The following is a 16,318-nucleotide window of genomic DNA, read 5'->3' on the forward strand; positions in this document are numbered from 1 at the left end:
TCGTTCATTGACATTTCTGTTCACTGCAATGATTTTAGTGTCTGTGTTTTGCGACCGCACCGCAAAACCGTGCGATTAGTAGACGAAAGGACGTGCCTCTCCAATGGGAACCGAAAACATTTGATCGCAAGGTCATAGGTCAACCGATTCCTCCACGGGAAAACACGTCTGATATATTCTATACGGCACTGGTGACGGCATGTGCGTCACATGACAGGAATATGTTGTCGACCCACCTAACTTGTACACTTGGCGAATGGGTAAAAAGAATCTTCTACCTTGCCCGATTTAGGTTTTCTTGCAGATGTGATAATCACTCCCAAAATAGTGATGAAAACATGAGAGTTTGTCACATAAACTGAAAATAAAAAATTAAAGTTTTCACTCGAAGGAAGACTTGAACCTAGGACCTCTCGTTCCGTAGCTGCTCTCGCTATCCACGGGACCACGGCGCACCTTGACTCCCATTGGCCTTGATGTTGCCTATCTTGGCATGGACTACTCAGTTTGTATATTTTACTAATTTTTTTCATAGTTCCACACAACTTCTTCCTGTTTTCTCGACTGATCTGTGTTCAGTTTTTCAAGGTCTATCCACTGTGCCAACTTATAACTAAATCTGAGGGAGGTGCGATGGGGAGGTTCCCTTGTAAGTGCAGTAGGATCGTATTAAGGGATAAATTGTGTTTCGAGAATGTAACAGAAATGGGGGAGGGTTCAAATGGTTCTAAGCAGAGGTCATGTCCCCTAGACTTGGAACTAAGTAAACCTAACTAAACTAAGGACATCACACACATCCATGCCCGAGGCAGGGTTCGAACCTGCGATCGTAGCAGCCGCGTGGTTCCGGACTGAAGCGCCTAGATCCGCTCGGCCACAGAGGCCGGCGGGGGGGATTGGAAGCATGAATCGTGAGGGGAAGTTCCCGGCTTGTGTTCATGCAGTTCCCTCCTCCTTAGGTCTGATAACTGAAGAGTGGGTGGGTGATCCAACACTACACCTACCCTACTACGTCACAGGAAGCAACTACCGGGTGTTTCACAAGTTATACCGAACCTTCCTCAACTCACCTTGTGAATGACTGGTGACGCGGTGCACTAACGCGGTCGCAATGTGGGTTAACACTATGTGGCATACAGACACGAGTTACTGTCAACACTAATGTAACACACACGTAGACAGAGACTCGCATAAGTAGACTAATTGGAAGGGATATTGGTTCTTAGTCATCCAATACGGCAGCTGTAAGGCAACTTCTCCCATCAGGAGTGCTGCTCGGTTTTCAGTTTACAAGCAGTCCGTACCTTCCCAACATTCCTGTTCATTTCTCTCTTTTCAGTAGAGAAAATAGTTGATCTCGCGTTTATGTAGGGGATTTATTTTCAGTTTTTTCAGTAATTAATTATCTGCATTCGTTACATCTACATCTACGTGATTACTCTGCCATTCACAATAAAGTGCCTGGCAGAGGGTTCAATGAACCACGTTAAAGCTCTCTCTCTACTGTTCCACTCTCGAACGGCGCGCGGGAAAAACGAGCACTTAAATTTTTCTGCGCGAGCCCTGATTTCTCTTGTTTTATCGTGATGATCATTTCTCCCTATGTAGGTGGGTGCCAACAATGTTTTCGCAATCGGAGGAGAAAACTGGTGATTGAAATTTCATGAGATGATCCCGTCGCAAGGAAAAACGCCTTTGTTTTAATGATAGCCACTCCAATTCAGGTATCATGTTTGTGACACTATCTCCCCTATTTCGTGATAATACAAAACGAGCTGCCCTTCTTTGTACTTTTTCGATGTCATCCGTCAGCCCCACGTGATGCGGATCCCACACCGCACAGCAGTACTCAAGAATAGGGCGAACAAGCGTGGTGTAAGCAGTCTCTTTAGTAGACCTGTTGCACCTTCTAAGTGTTCTGCCAATGAATCACAGTCTTCGGTTGGCTCTACCCACAATATTATCTATGTGATCGTTCCAATTTAGGTTATTTGTAATTGTAATCCCTAAGAATTTAGTTGAATTTACAGCCTTCAGATTTGTGTGACATATCGCGCCCAATCGAAATTTAGTGGATTTCTTTGAGTACTCATGCGAATAACTTCACAATTTCCTTTCCTCTGGGTCAACTGCCACTTTTCGCACCATACAGAATCTTATGTAAATCATTTTGCAATCCGTTTTGGTCATCTGATGACTTTACAAGACTGTAAATGACAGCATCATATCCAAATAATCTAAGACGGCTACTCAGATTGTCTCCTATGCCGCATATTGCTTCTGTTTTACTCGATGACTTTCCGTCTATTACTATGATCTGTGACCTTTCTGACAGGAAATCACGAATGCAGTCGCACAAGTGAGGCGATATTCCATAGGCACGCAGTTTGGTTAGAAGACGCTTGTGAGGAACGGTATCGAAAGCCTTCTGGAAATCTAAAAATATGGAATCAATTGACATCCCCTATCGATAGCACTCACTACTTCATGAGTATAAAGAGCTAGTTGTGTTTCGCATGAACGATGTTTTTTGAATCCATGCTGACTACGTGTCAATAAATCGTTTTCTTCGCAGTACTTCATAATGCTCGAATGCCGTATATGTTCCAAAACCCTACTGCAAATCGACGTTAGTGAGTTGTTACGTGAAATAGCTCAGCAACTGCAGCTGTCGACTGTCCACCACGCTGCACAGTCTGCGCTTCCAACTGTGTACGACAGTGTAGGTTTCATTGCCTCCACCGGTTGAACAGGTCCTCAGTTTCCTCTGTGAAAGTCGTTTTTATTTCCAGGTATAAGGTTCTACTGTAGTCTTGGAGCAGTGGCGGGTTGGTTGTGGTTGCAACCTCTTTTCCAATCTTCTCTGCCTGTGACCCCACGGCCGCTCCCTTTCTTCCAGTTTTTAGAGTTGGTCTCAACTTTTATGCCTTTTTCTGTGTGTTAAATGTTTATTGTTTCATAATTTGACTCCCCTGACTGGATCCGTTCATTTTCAGCGGACCCTCATTCTTCTGTGACCAACTTCGGAATTGCTGGACTGATTATCTCGTCGTTTGGTCCCATAACCCCTCTCAATCAATCAATCAGTCAATCAGTCAGTCATTGTCTCCGCTACCACTGGCTGGAATATTTTCAGAGCGTGAGGGGTATCAAATGCATCACCTCAGCCTTAGTTCAACGTCTGAAGAGGTCCAGACGCTTAAACTAGGTCGCTCTGCAGTAGAATTAGGTCAACTAGGTGTTACAGAACTTAAGACATCTCAACGTAAGCCAAGCAGTGCATTACAGCAGGTTACTGTTACGGACCTGAACATGATCAGTCCCGTTCCATCGGACATATTGACACCGTCCATGGGAGATACACAGTGGATGTACGGTAAGTTCAATTCGTTCAAATGGCTCTGAGCACTATGGGACTTAACATCTGAGGTCATCAGTCCCCTAGAACTTAGAACTACTTAAACCTAACTAACCTAAGGACATCACACAACACCCATGCCCGAGGCAGGATTCGAACCTGCGACCGTAGCAGTCCAGCGGTTCCGGACTGCAGCGCCTAGAACCGCACGGCCACCACGGCCGGCGTATGGTGACTCCACTCAGTGCAGCCCACTCTACAAGTGCCAACAGTCTGCTGTTAAAACAATTAGTGTTGAGAGAAATACAAATACATTCTGATCATTTATTAATGCATTTGCAACTGATTACAACACAATCACATGGCTTTACAGTATGCTGTGAAAGACAGCAGCATGGTACCACATTTTCCAATCCTATCCCTTGCCTGCAAACACTACACAGCTCACTGACATCTTCACTCTTATAAATTAAATGCTTGAGAGACCGTGAACAGTTACAATTGAAAGAAAAACAGCCTTCGCTCACTATGTTTTGACAAATTAACCTGGTTTCAACACTAGTAGTAGTGTCTTCCCCAGAATTTAAATCAAAGAACGGTCTATATTCTATAACATGGTCACACTTATGAGACTTCGTTTATAGGAATGTATTTACTGAAAGTAAGTAGTTACTTAATGAACTGAAAGTAACTCTTAGTATATAAAGCAGAACTCATTGAAGTTACTTTACCTATTCACATAAAATAATTGGACTGAAAATTCTTTGGAGGTATAGCCTGTCTCTAACTAAAAAGTGAGTTGTGCTCGTCTTTCTCAAAAGAATGCTTCAACTGCCGCAGAGGATGACTAAACATTAAATTCCCCTATTGCAGTATAGAGCAGTCTGCATGCACAGATTTATGTAGAATCTGTCCGTATGCGTTTATGTTATTAGTAACTCATATCTGTATTCTGTGTACCATTTGACATTAAAGCACTTGGTGGAAATACTCCCCCCTCTCTGGGCATGTCTGTTGATTGTGTCGCTGGTAATCAGTGATATTTCTGTAAGCTTTACAAGCTCACTGCAGATAGTTGATACACCTTCGTGAAACGACGCATGGTTGCTTCTTATGACGTAGTTGGGTACACAATGTTGAGGGAATCAACTGCTCGCTCTTCAGCTTGAAGACCTTCGAAGGTGGGAAGTGCATCACCATAATCTGACGACCTACCTTCCCCTGTGCAGCTACCCTCTAGAACCATTCCCATAAATCTTGTTACGCTCCAGACCACAGTTTTTCGCTTAATGGGGCTCTGCTGCAGTTACATAAGGTACACGTGTCTAATGTGTACTTAAGCCAAATTATTTGTTATGGTTTATATACACACATAGCAGAGTGTATGTCTGGGATCTCTTCCCAAAGCAATGGATCGATTTCAACCAAATTTGGCACAGAAAGAGCAGGCCTCATGAGTAGCAGCACTGTGGGGCTTATAATCTCCCAGTTCCAACAGGAGCGGTGATACAGGCCAAAACTTGTTTTTTTTTTGTTTTTTTTCAGTCTGTGGTGTATAGGTAGCCTCTGCAACAGGCGTTTTGTGTGGAAGCAGTATCAGCCTGCCAAATCAACCTGCTTTGGAGAGCAGTCTACAGGTCTGGGCCCCAACATGTAGGCTGCCCTATGTGACAGTTGTGTTGTGAGAGTTGATTGAGTCTGCTTTATTGAACTGTATTCCACAGGCTACAAATGATGCTGAGTATGGCTAGGGACAGGTTGTGATGGATAGAGGAAGGAGAAGGGAGGGGAGGGGGGAGAGATGAATGAGGTAGGTGGAAGAGCCAAAAGGGGTAGTGGGCAGGTCGAAAAAGAAGGGGAAGGATGGAAGAATAGGAGGTGGAGGAGGAGAATAGGTGGAGGAGGAGAATAGGTGGAGGAGCAGAATAGGTGGAGGAGGAGAATAGGTGGAGCAGGAGAATAGGTGGAGCAGGAGAATAGGTGGAGCAGGAGAATAGGTGGAGCAGGAGAATAGGTGGAGCAGGAGAATAGGTGGAGCAGGAGAATAGGTGGAGCAGGAGAATAGGTGGAGCAGGAGAATAGGTGGAGCAGGAGAATAGGTGGAGCAGGAGAATAGGTGGAGCAGGAGAATAGGTGGAGGAGAAAAGAGATGGGGAAGAAGATATGGTTAGAGGAGATGGGGAAGATGGACAGAGAGAGGGGCAGATAGAGATGTGTTGAATGTATATAGAGATGAAGCTGCTGGGGAAAAGGCTAGTTTAACAATAAACATTAATTTTACACAATAAAAATACGATTTTTAATGATTTTTCATTTTGCAATTTTTCACTCCGTGCTCTTGCTGGTAATCGCCTGTCGACCTGCATTGTTGAAGCCTCCTTGGTGCTGTCTTTTTACCACATAGCAAGACACCACAGTTTTGTGCAACTTAGCTCAGACATTGTGAGTGTATGGACTGCTATTAAAATTCTATCGGAAGAGAATTAAAGTGAGTGCTTGGTGAGTCAGGAACTACTAGCTGTTTCAGGTGCACAACAGAGAGATTATACACAATCCAGCGACCACCGCATATGTTCAACATTAGCGTGCAGTAACCACTTCCAGGCGTCAAGTGGCACCACCAGTAGTAGAGGGTAGGCAAGAATTGTCTAGAAAGTAAGTCCCGAACGGTCGCAAAATGGAAACCACAGTGAAAACCAGAAACGTTTTATTTGCAACAGGTACACCTTCCACATACTTCTCTAAATATTCGCTGCTCCAACTTCGAGTTTTGTCGTAGTGTTGTATCAACATCCCAATATCCTCGTCACAGAAACCAGCTGCCTGTGCTTTTGGCCAGTTATCTGCAACGCATATTTACGTGCTCACTGTTCACTCAAAATTGAAAAGAGCGACGAGACACGATCGACGGTCATACTAGAGACACTGCCCAGCACGTCTCTGCAAAGCTTTACCGGATTTTCCCGGTGGTTTCCATTTCGCGACGGATTGGAACTTACTTTCTGGACAACCCTCGTATGAAGCGTGTCGAGGGGACGCGGAAAACAGTGCAGTCGTTGTCGTAATGCGGAAATGGAGCGATTTATCTGGTGTCCAGATGGGCATGATTATTGGCTTTTGACGCAAGGGTGGAAGGATTTCCGAAACGGCTAAGTTTGTAAACTGTTCACGTGTCGCCGTAGTTAAAGTAAACCTTGCATTGCAAACTCTTCAATCCAGCCGCACAGCTGGTCTGATATTCCCTAGGCTTCTACTTTATCAGGCGACAGTACGGAACTGTATCGAACGCCTTCCGGAAGTCAAGGAAAATAGCATCTACCTGGGAGCCTGTATCTAATATTTTCTGGGTCTCATGAACAAATAAAGCGAGTTGGGTCTCTCATGATCGCTGTTTCCGGAATCCATGTTGATTCCTACATAGTAGATTCTGGGTTTCCAAAAACGACATGCGGCTACACGGGTAGCAGGGGTTGTGTGGCGTGGGCTGGGCGGTTTTTTAGGTTAGATGGCCTTGGGCAAGTACAGAAAGGGCAACAGCCTCAACGGGTGCGGGGCAAAGTCAGGACATGCGGGGACCAAGCAGCAATCGGTATTGTAATTGTCAACTGTCGAAGCTGCGTTGGTAAAGTACCGGAACTTCAAGCGCTGATAGAAAGCACCGAAGCTGAAATCGTTATAGGTACAGAAAGCTGGCTTAAGCCAGAGATAAATTCTGCCGAAATTTTTACAAAGGTACAGACGGTGTTTAGAAAGGATAGACTGCATGCAACCGGTGGTGGAGTGTTCGTCGCTGTTAGTAGTAGTTTATCCTGTAGTGAAGTAGAAGTGGATAGTTCCTGTGAATTATTATGGGTGGAGGTTACACTAAACAACCGAACTAGGTTAATAATTGGCTCCTTTTACCGACCTCCCGACTCAGCAGCATTAGTGGCAGAACAACTGAGAGAAAATTTGGAATACATTTCACATAAATTTTCTCAGCATGTTATAGTCTTAGGTGGAGATTTCAATTTACCAGATATAGACTGGGACACTCAGATGTTTAGGACGGGTGGTAGGGACAGAGCATAGAGTGACATTATACTGAGTGCACTATCGGAAAATTACCTCGAGCAATTAAACAGAGAACCGACTCGTGGAGATAACATCTTGGACCTACTGATAACAAACAGACCCGAACTTTTCGACTCTGTATGTACAGAACAGGGAATCAGTGATCATAAGGCCGTTGCAGCATCCCTGAATATGGAAGTTAATAGGAATATAAAAAAAGGGAGGAAGGTTTATCTGTTTAGCAAGAGTAATAGAAGGCAGATTTCAGACTACCTAACAGATCAAAACGAAAATTTCTGTTCCGACACTGACAATGTTGAGTGTTTATGGAAAAAGTTCAAGGCAATCGTAAAATGCGTTTTAGACAGGTACGTGCCGAGTAAAACTGTGAGGGACGGGAAAAACCCACCGTGGTACAACAACAAAATTAGGAAACTACTGCGAAAGCAAAGAGAGCTCCACTCCAAGTTTAAACGCAGCCAAAACCTCTCAGACAAACAGAAGCTAAACGATGTCAAAGTTAGCGTAAGGAGGGCTATGCGTGAAGCGTTCATTGAATTCGAAAGTGAAATTCTATGTACCGACTTGACAGAAAATCGTAGGAAGTTCTGGTCTTACGTTAAATCAGTAAGTGGCTCGAAACAGCATATCCAGACACTACGGGATGATGATGGCATTGAAACAGAGGATGACACGCGTAAAGCTGAAATACTAAACACCTTTTTCCAAAGCTGTTTCACAGAGGAAGACCGCACTACAGTTCCTTCTCTAAATCCTCGCACAAACGAAAAAATGGCTGACATCGAAATAAGTGTCCAAGGAATAGAAAAGCAACTGGAATCACTCAATAGAGGAAAGTCCACTGGACCTGACGGAATACCAATTCGATTCTACACAGATTACGCGAAAGAACTTGCCCCCCTTCTAACAGCCGTGTACCGCAAGTCTCTAGAGGAACGGAGGGTTCCAAATGATTGGAAAAGAGCACAGATAGTACCAGTCTTCAAGAAGGGTCGTCGAGCAGATGCGCAAAACTATAGACCTATATCTCTTACGTCGATCTCTTGTAGAATTTTAGAACATGTTTTTTGCTCGCGTATCATGTCATTTCTGGAAACCCAGAATCTACTATGTAGGAATCAACATGGATTCCGGAAACAGCGATCGTGTGAGACCCAGCTCGCCTTATTTGTTCATGAGACCCAGAAAATATTAGATACAGGCTCCCAGGTAGATGCTATCTTTCTTGACTTCCGGAAGGCGTTCGATACAGTTCCGCACTGTCGCCTGATAAACAAAGTAAGAGGCTACGGAATATCAGACCAGCTGTGTGGCTGGATTGAAGAGTTTTTAGCAAACAGAACACAGCATGTTGTTATCAATGGAGAGACGTCTACAGACGTTAAAGTAACCTCTGGCGTGCCACAGGGGAGTGTTATGGGACCATTGCTTTTCACAATACGTATATATAAATGACTTAGTAGATAGTGTCGGAAGTTCCATGCGGCTTTTCGCGGACAGAGAAGTTGCAGCATTAGAAAATTGTAGCGAAATGCAGGAAGATCTGCAGCGGATAGGCACTTGGTGCAGGGAGTGGCAACTGACCCTTAACATAGACAAATGTAATGTATTGCGAATACATAGAAAGAAGGATCCTTTATTGTATGATTATATGATAGCGGAACAAACACTGGAAGCAGTTACTTCTGTAAAATATCTGGGAGTATGCGTGCGGAACGATTTGAAGTGGAATGATCATATAAAATTAATTGTTGGTAAGGCGGGTACCAGATTGAGATTCATTGGGAGAGTCCTTAGAAAATGTAGTCCATCAACAAAGGAGGTGGCTTACAAAGCACCCGTTCGGCCTATACTTGAGTATTGCTCATCAGTGTGGGATCCGTACCAGATCGGGTTGACGGAGGAGATAGAAAAGATCCAAAGAAGAGCGGCGCGTTTCGTCACAGGGTTATTTGGTAACCGTGATAGCGTTACGGAGATGTTTAACAAACTCAAGTGGCAGACTCTGCAAGAGAGGCGCTCTGCATCGCGGTGTAGCTTGCTCGCCAGGTTTCGAGAGGGTGCGTTTCTGGATGAGGTATGGAATATATTGCTTCCCCCTACTTATACCTCCCGAGGAGATCACGAATGTAAAATTAGAGAGATTAGAGCGCGCACGGAGGCTTTCAGACAGTCGTTCTTCCCGCGAACCATACGCGACTGGAACAGGAAAGGGAGGTAATGACAGTGGCACGTAAAGTGCCCTCCGCCACACACCGTTGGGTGGCTTGCGGAGTATCAATGTAGATGTAGATGTAGATACTCGAGCAAAAAACATGTTCTAAAATTCTACAACAGATCGACGTCAGAGATATAGGTCTATAGTTTTGCGCATCTGCTCGACGACCCTTCTTGAAGACTGGGACTACCTGTGCTCTTTTCCAATCATTTGGAACCTTCCGTTCCTCTAGAGACTTGCGGTCACGGCAGTTAGAAGGGGGGCAAGTTCTTTGGCGTACTCTGTGTAGAATCGAATTGGTATCCCGTCAGGTCCAGTGGACTTCCCTCTGTTGAGTGATTTCAGTTGCTTTTCTATTCCTTGGACACTTATTTCTATGTCAGCTATGTTTTCGTTCGTGCGAGGATTTAGAGAAGGAACTGCAATGCGGTCTTCCTCTGTGAAACAGCCTTGGAAAAAGGTGTTTAGTATTTCAGCTTTACGCATGTCATCCTCAGTTTCAATGCCATCATCATCCTAGAGTGTCTGGATATGCTGTTTCGATCCAGTTACTGATTTAACGTAAGACGAGAACTTCCTAGGATTTTCTGTCAAGTCGGTACGTAGAATTTTACTTTCAAATTCACTGAACTGCTGCAGTCACTTGTTACTACTATTTTATTAGCACAATGCATTTCGGCAGCATGCTGCCGTCATCAGGTGCATTATACATGTATAAGTAACTGTATAATGCCGGTGATGATGGCAGCATGTTGCCGAAATGCATTGTGCTAATAAAATAGTAGTAACAAGTGACTGCAGCGGTTTAAACTATTCCGGACATGAGACTGCTGAGCGAGTGACAGTCCATATCAACCAAAAGGCTGCCAACGGTGTCTCTTCAACAACTGTTCATCGAATATTGGCAAGTCTGGGCCTTCGCAGCAATCGTGCACCCTTGCTGACTGCTATTCATCGGCGACGAAGGCTAGAATTTGTACTCCAATACCGCAGTTCAACGCCAACTGAGTCGCGAAAGGTGTTCTTTTCAGGCAACAGATGGCTGTTGGCGTGTACGGCATGAAACGTCTGAAAGCGAACACCCTGAAGGCGTTACGGTCTGAAGAATGATTTTGTGGTATTCGCTGGGTGATCTCGTCATTCTTGAAGGCACAGTGGCTATTAACAGGAGTGTGTGTTATTCTTGGGGGACCACGCTCACCTGTACATACAGTTTCTATACAGTTTCTTTATCCTAGGCACCATGGGATTTACCAGCAGGACAATGCAACGTGCCAGCCAGTTCGCAGTGTATGTCTGTGGTTTGAAGAGCACCAGAATGAGTTTACCATACTGCTCTGGCCACCAGTTTCCCCACATAAAAACCCAGTCGAGAACCTGCGGGACCACCTCGATCGGGCTGTAAGCGCCGTGTATCCCAGGCTGCGAAAGCTGGCGCAGCGCTGGACACGACAATGCTCCACGTCCCTGTCTGCACCTTTCAGAATCTCATTCATATTCCTCGTGCACATTGTAATATTATTGGATTTCAGATACTTTGCAAATGAGATATTTGTCATAAAAGAGAGGAACAGCCATCGGGCTGTAGCTTGTAAAGAAATTAAGCATCACAGGGCATGTGTGCTGGCCATTAAAATTGCTACACCAAGAATAAATGCATATGATAAACGAGTATTAATTGGACAAATATATTATACTAGAACTGACATGTGATTACATTTTCACGCAATTTGGCTGCATAGTTCCTGAGAAATCAGTACTCAGAACAACCACCTCTGGCCGTAATAACGGCCTTCATACGCCTGGGCATTTAGTCAAACAGAGCTTGGATGGCGTGTACAGGTACAGCTGCCCATGCAGCTTCAACACGATACCACAGTCCATCAAGAGTATTGTGACGAGCCAGTTGCTCGGCCACCACTGACCAGACGTTTTCAATTGGTGAGATATCTGGAGAATGTGCTGGCCAGGACAGCAGTCGAACATTTTCAAAAAAATGGTTCGGAGCGCTATGGGACTTAACATCTTAGGTCATCAGTCCCGTAGAACTTAGAACTACTTAAACCTAACTAACCTAAGTACATCACACACATCCATGCCCGAGGCAGGATTCGAACCTGCGACCGTAGCAGCCCCGCGGTTCCGGACTGCAGCGCCTAGAACCGCACGGCCACCGCGGCCACCGCGGCCGCCTGAACATTTTCTGTGTCCAGAAAGGCCCGTACAGGAGCTGCAACATGCGGTCGTGCATTATCCTGCTGAAATGTAGGGTTTCGCAGGGATCGAATGAAGGGTAGCGCCACGGGTCGTAACACATCTGAAATGTAACGTCTACTGTTCAAAGTGCCGTCAGTGCGAACAAGAGGTGACCGAGACGTGTAACCAATGGCACCCCGTACCATCACGCCGGTGATACGCCAGTATGGCGATGACGAATACACGCTTTCAATGTGCGTTCACCGCGATGTCGCCAAACACGGATGCGACTATCATGATGCTGTAAACAGAAGCTGGATTCATCCGAAAAAATGACGTTTTGCCATTCGTGCACCCAGCTTCGTCGTCGAGTACACCATCGCAGGCGCTCCTCTCTGTGATGCAGCCTCAAGGGTAACTGCAGTCACGGTCTCCGAGCTGATAGTCCGTGCTGCTGCAAACAACGTCGAACTGTTCGTGCAGATGGTTGTTGTCTTGCAAACGTCCCCATCTGTTGACTCAGGGATCGAGACGCCGCTGCACGATCCGTTACAGCCATGCGGATAAGATGCCTGTCATCTCGACTGCTAGTGATACGAGGCCGTTGGGATCCAGCACGGCGTTCCGTATTACCCTCCTGAACCCACCGATTCCATATTCTGCTAACACTCATTGGATCTCGACCGACGCGAGCAGCAATGTCGCGATACGATAAACCGCAATCGCGATAGGCTACAATCCGACCTTTATGAAAGTCGGAAACGTAATGGTACGCATTTCTTTTCCTTACGCTAGGCAGCCTTACAATGTTTCACCAGCCAACGCCGGTCAACTGCTGTTTGTGTATGAGAAATCGGTTGGAAACTTTCCTTATGTCAGCACGTCGTAGGTGTCACCACCGGCGCCAATCTTGTGTGAATGCTCTGAAAACCTAATCATTTGCATATCACATCATCATCTTCTTTTCGGTTAAATTTCACGTCTATAGCACGTCTTTTTCGTGGTGTAGCAATTTTAATGGCCAGTAGTGTACTTTATAATGTGCGCCTTCACCAAGACCCGCGTCCAGCGTTAAAATATTTCAAATAAACACTATGACCCGCTGTGCACAGATATTTAAATCATTGCCACAGCGCCCGATAGCAATAAGCTGCGAAACATTTGAAAGAACAATCCATCATTTGTTAAGAAATGTTCTAGAGACTTCATTACCTTTTTACGTTTGGTTGCCGACTTGTTAAGACGTGTTGTGTAGCACCGCTACAAGTTATATTTTATTTAGTGTCAAAACCATGTAAATCACCAAGCACAACGCTTCGGTAAACCGTGTGACGCTAAAATGTACTTCAGCGCACGCCAAAACATTTAATTTTTAAGAAATCTTGGACAGATAAAAGCAGCAATTGTTGGACTGCTCCATGTCTGAGAGAAACATAAAAATCTAAGTTTTGTATTCATTGTATGCTTGTTATTGTCTATTAATTTAACGCCTTTCTTCTTTGAGAATATATTGATGCCTCACTTTACAGAAAATCTCTTTTTTTTTTCTTTAAATTTACCACAAGTTTTCAATGTATGTAAGCTTTGTTACAGGTTCGCTCTTCATCGCCGTATCTCGATTGTATTCGGGAGGACATTAACGTGTTCAATTTCCAATCTTATAACTTTTTACAGAATTCACTGTTTTGCATTCATTTCCATTTTTTTATTACTCAAATAGGTCCCTTTTCATCGAAATTTCTGATTGCGTGAAGGCAATCCGGGTCAAAGGTCAGTCACAAAACGACCTTCGCGTAATCAAACCTTACGTCTCCTGAACACAATCGAGAACCGACGCACCGACGATCATATGTTAATTATTCTCTCCTTCCAAGTTGTATGAAAAACGGCAAAGCAGAACTGCCGTGACTACGCAGTCTAGTATTATAGGTTGCATTCTTTATCTTTTCGGCAAACATTGCCTGACGTCATTACTGTTATATATGATTAAATGTGCAGGAATAGCAAAATCTACAGGGTGTTACAAAAAGGTACGGCCAGACTTTAGGAAACATTCCTCACACACAAATAAAGAAAAGATGTTATGTGGACATGTGTCCCGAAACGCTTAATTTCCATGTTAGAGCTCATTTTAGTTTCGTCAGTATGTACTGTACTTCCTCGATTCCCCGCCATGATTTCATACGGGATACTCTACCTGTGCTGCTAGAACATGTGCGTTTACAAGTACGACACAACATGTGGTTCATGCACGATGGAGCTTCTGACACATTTCAGTCGAAGTGTTCGTACGTTTCTCAACAACAGATTCGGTGACCGATGGATTGGTAGAGGCGGACCAGTTCCATGGCCTCCACGCTCTCCTGACCTCAACCCTCTTGACTTTCATTTATGAGGGCATTTGAAAGCTCTTGTCTACGCAACCCCGGTACCGAATGTAGAGACTCTTCATGCTCGTATTGTGGACGGCTGTGATACAATACGCCATTCTCCAGGGCTGCATCAGCGCATCAGGGATTCCATGCGACGGAGGGTGGATGCACGTATCCTCGCTAACGGAGGACATTTTGAACACTTCCTGTAACAAAGTGTTCGAAGTCACGCTGGTACGTTCTGTTGCTGTGTGTTTCCATTCCATGATTAATGTGATTTGAAGAGAAGTAATAAAATGAGCTCTAACATGGAAAGTAAGCGTTTCCGGACACATGTCCACATAACATATTTTCTTTCTTTGTCTGTGAGGAATGTTTCGTGAAAGTTTGGCCGTACCTTTTTGTAACACCCTGTATAACACCTGTTGCCTGTTTGGCAGCGATCGGCGCTACAAAAGGCTTTTGACAGGTAGTCACACTGTTGTGACTAGACGAGGTAGGTAAGTAGGAGAGAACATTGCTACAAGGCTTCATTACCTCAGGAAGGAAGGGGTAATGTTGATAGACAATTTGTCAGAAGACCGACACAAAGTTTCCACCTGACGCACGCTCTCTATTTTACATTACAACTGTCGCAGTAGTATTTTTGAAGGTGTTGTCTAGAGTGTAGGCTTGTAAGTAAATGAAACGTGAACAGTTCGTACAATATTTCAGTGCCGTTGTTCAGAAATACGATCCAAAATTTCTTCGCACGTGTATGTATGCACTGCGGCGACTGAGGCAGTCATAAAACATGTGAAACGTATTCGCAGTTGCGAATATGGAAAACCATCAGCTGTACCCGAAGGTGACAAAAGTCGTGGGATACTTCCTGATATCTCTAGGAGCCGCGTGGGATTAGCCAAGCGGTCCAAGGCGCTGCAGTCATGGATTGCGCGGCTGGTCCCGGCGGAGGTTGGAGTCCTCCCTCGGGCATGGATGTGTGTGTTTGTCTCTAGGATAATTTAGGCCAAGTAGTGTGTAAGTTTAGGGACTGATGACCTTAGCAGTTAAGTCCCATAAGATTTCGCACACATTTGAACATTTTTATCTCTAGGACCCCCTTTTGCCGGCGTAACGCAGCAACTCGACGTGGCCTGGACTCAGGAAGTCGCTCGAAGTCCCCTGCAGAGATATTCAGCCGTGCTGTCTCTGTAGCCGTTCATAATTTCGAAAATTTTCCACGTGCAGGACTTTGTGCACCAACTGACACACTGGACTCGCATTCGGGAGGACGACGGTTGAATCCCGCGTCCGGCCATGCTGATTTAGGTTTTCCGTGCTTTCCCTAAATCGCTCCAGGCAAATGCCGGGATGGTTCCTCTGAAAGGGTACGGCCGACTTCCTTCCCCGTCCTTCCCTAATACTTTGAGACCGATGACCTCGATGTTTGGTCTCTTCCTCCAAAAACAACCCAACAACAACCAACTGACATATCGATTATGTCCCATAAATGTTCAATGGGATTCGTGTCAGGCTATCTAGCTGGCCCAGATGAAAATGGTTCAAATGGCTCTGAGCACTATGGGGCTCAACCTCTGAGGTCATGCGTCCCCTAGAACTTAGAACTGCTTAAACCTAAGTAACCTAAGGACATCACACACATCCATGCCCGAGGCAGGATTCGAAACTGCGATCGTAGCGGTCGCGCGGTTCCAGACCGAAGCGCCTAGAACCGCTCGGCTACTCCGGCCAGCAGGCCCAGATCATTCGCTCGAAGTATCCAGAATCGTTTTAAAATCAGTCGCGAACAATTGTGGCCCAGTGACATGAAACCATTGTTTGGGAACATGAAGTCCATTAATGGCTGCAAATGGTCCAGGACCGAGTTTATTCCGTGTAAACACAGCCCACACCATTGTGCCGCTTGCACAGTGCCTTATTGACAACTTGGTCCATGTCTTCGACGGGTCTGCGCCATGCTCCAACCCTGCCATCGGCTGTTACCAACGGAAATCGCAGCTCATTCGACCAGGCCACTGTGTTCCAGCTGTCTAGGGACCAACCGATACGGCCACGAGCCCGGGAGAGGCGCTGCAGGCGATGGAAATGGAAACGAGC

General features: G+C 45.2%; 1 protein-coding gene across 1 annotated transcript in view; it reads left to right on the forward strand.

Annotated features, from left to right (window-relative positions):
* Positions 1-16,318, forward strand: part of LOC126428423 (angiotensin-converting enzyme-related protein-like) — a 279,896-nt gene that overhangs the window by 168,590 nt on the left and 94,988 nt on the right. The window lies entirely within an intron of this gene.

The sequence above is a fragment of the Schistocerca serialis genome, chromosome 12 (genome assembly GCF_023864345.2).
Source record: "Schistocerca serialis cubense isolate TAMUIC-IGC-003099 chromosome 12, iqSchSeri2.2, whole genome shotgun sequence".
Lineage (NCBI taxonomy): Eukaryota > Metazoa > Arthropoda > Insecta > Orthoptera > Acrididae > Schistocerca > Schistocerca serialis.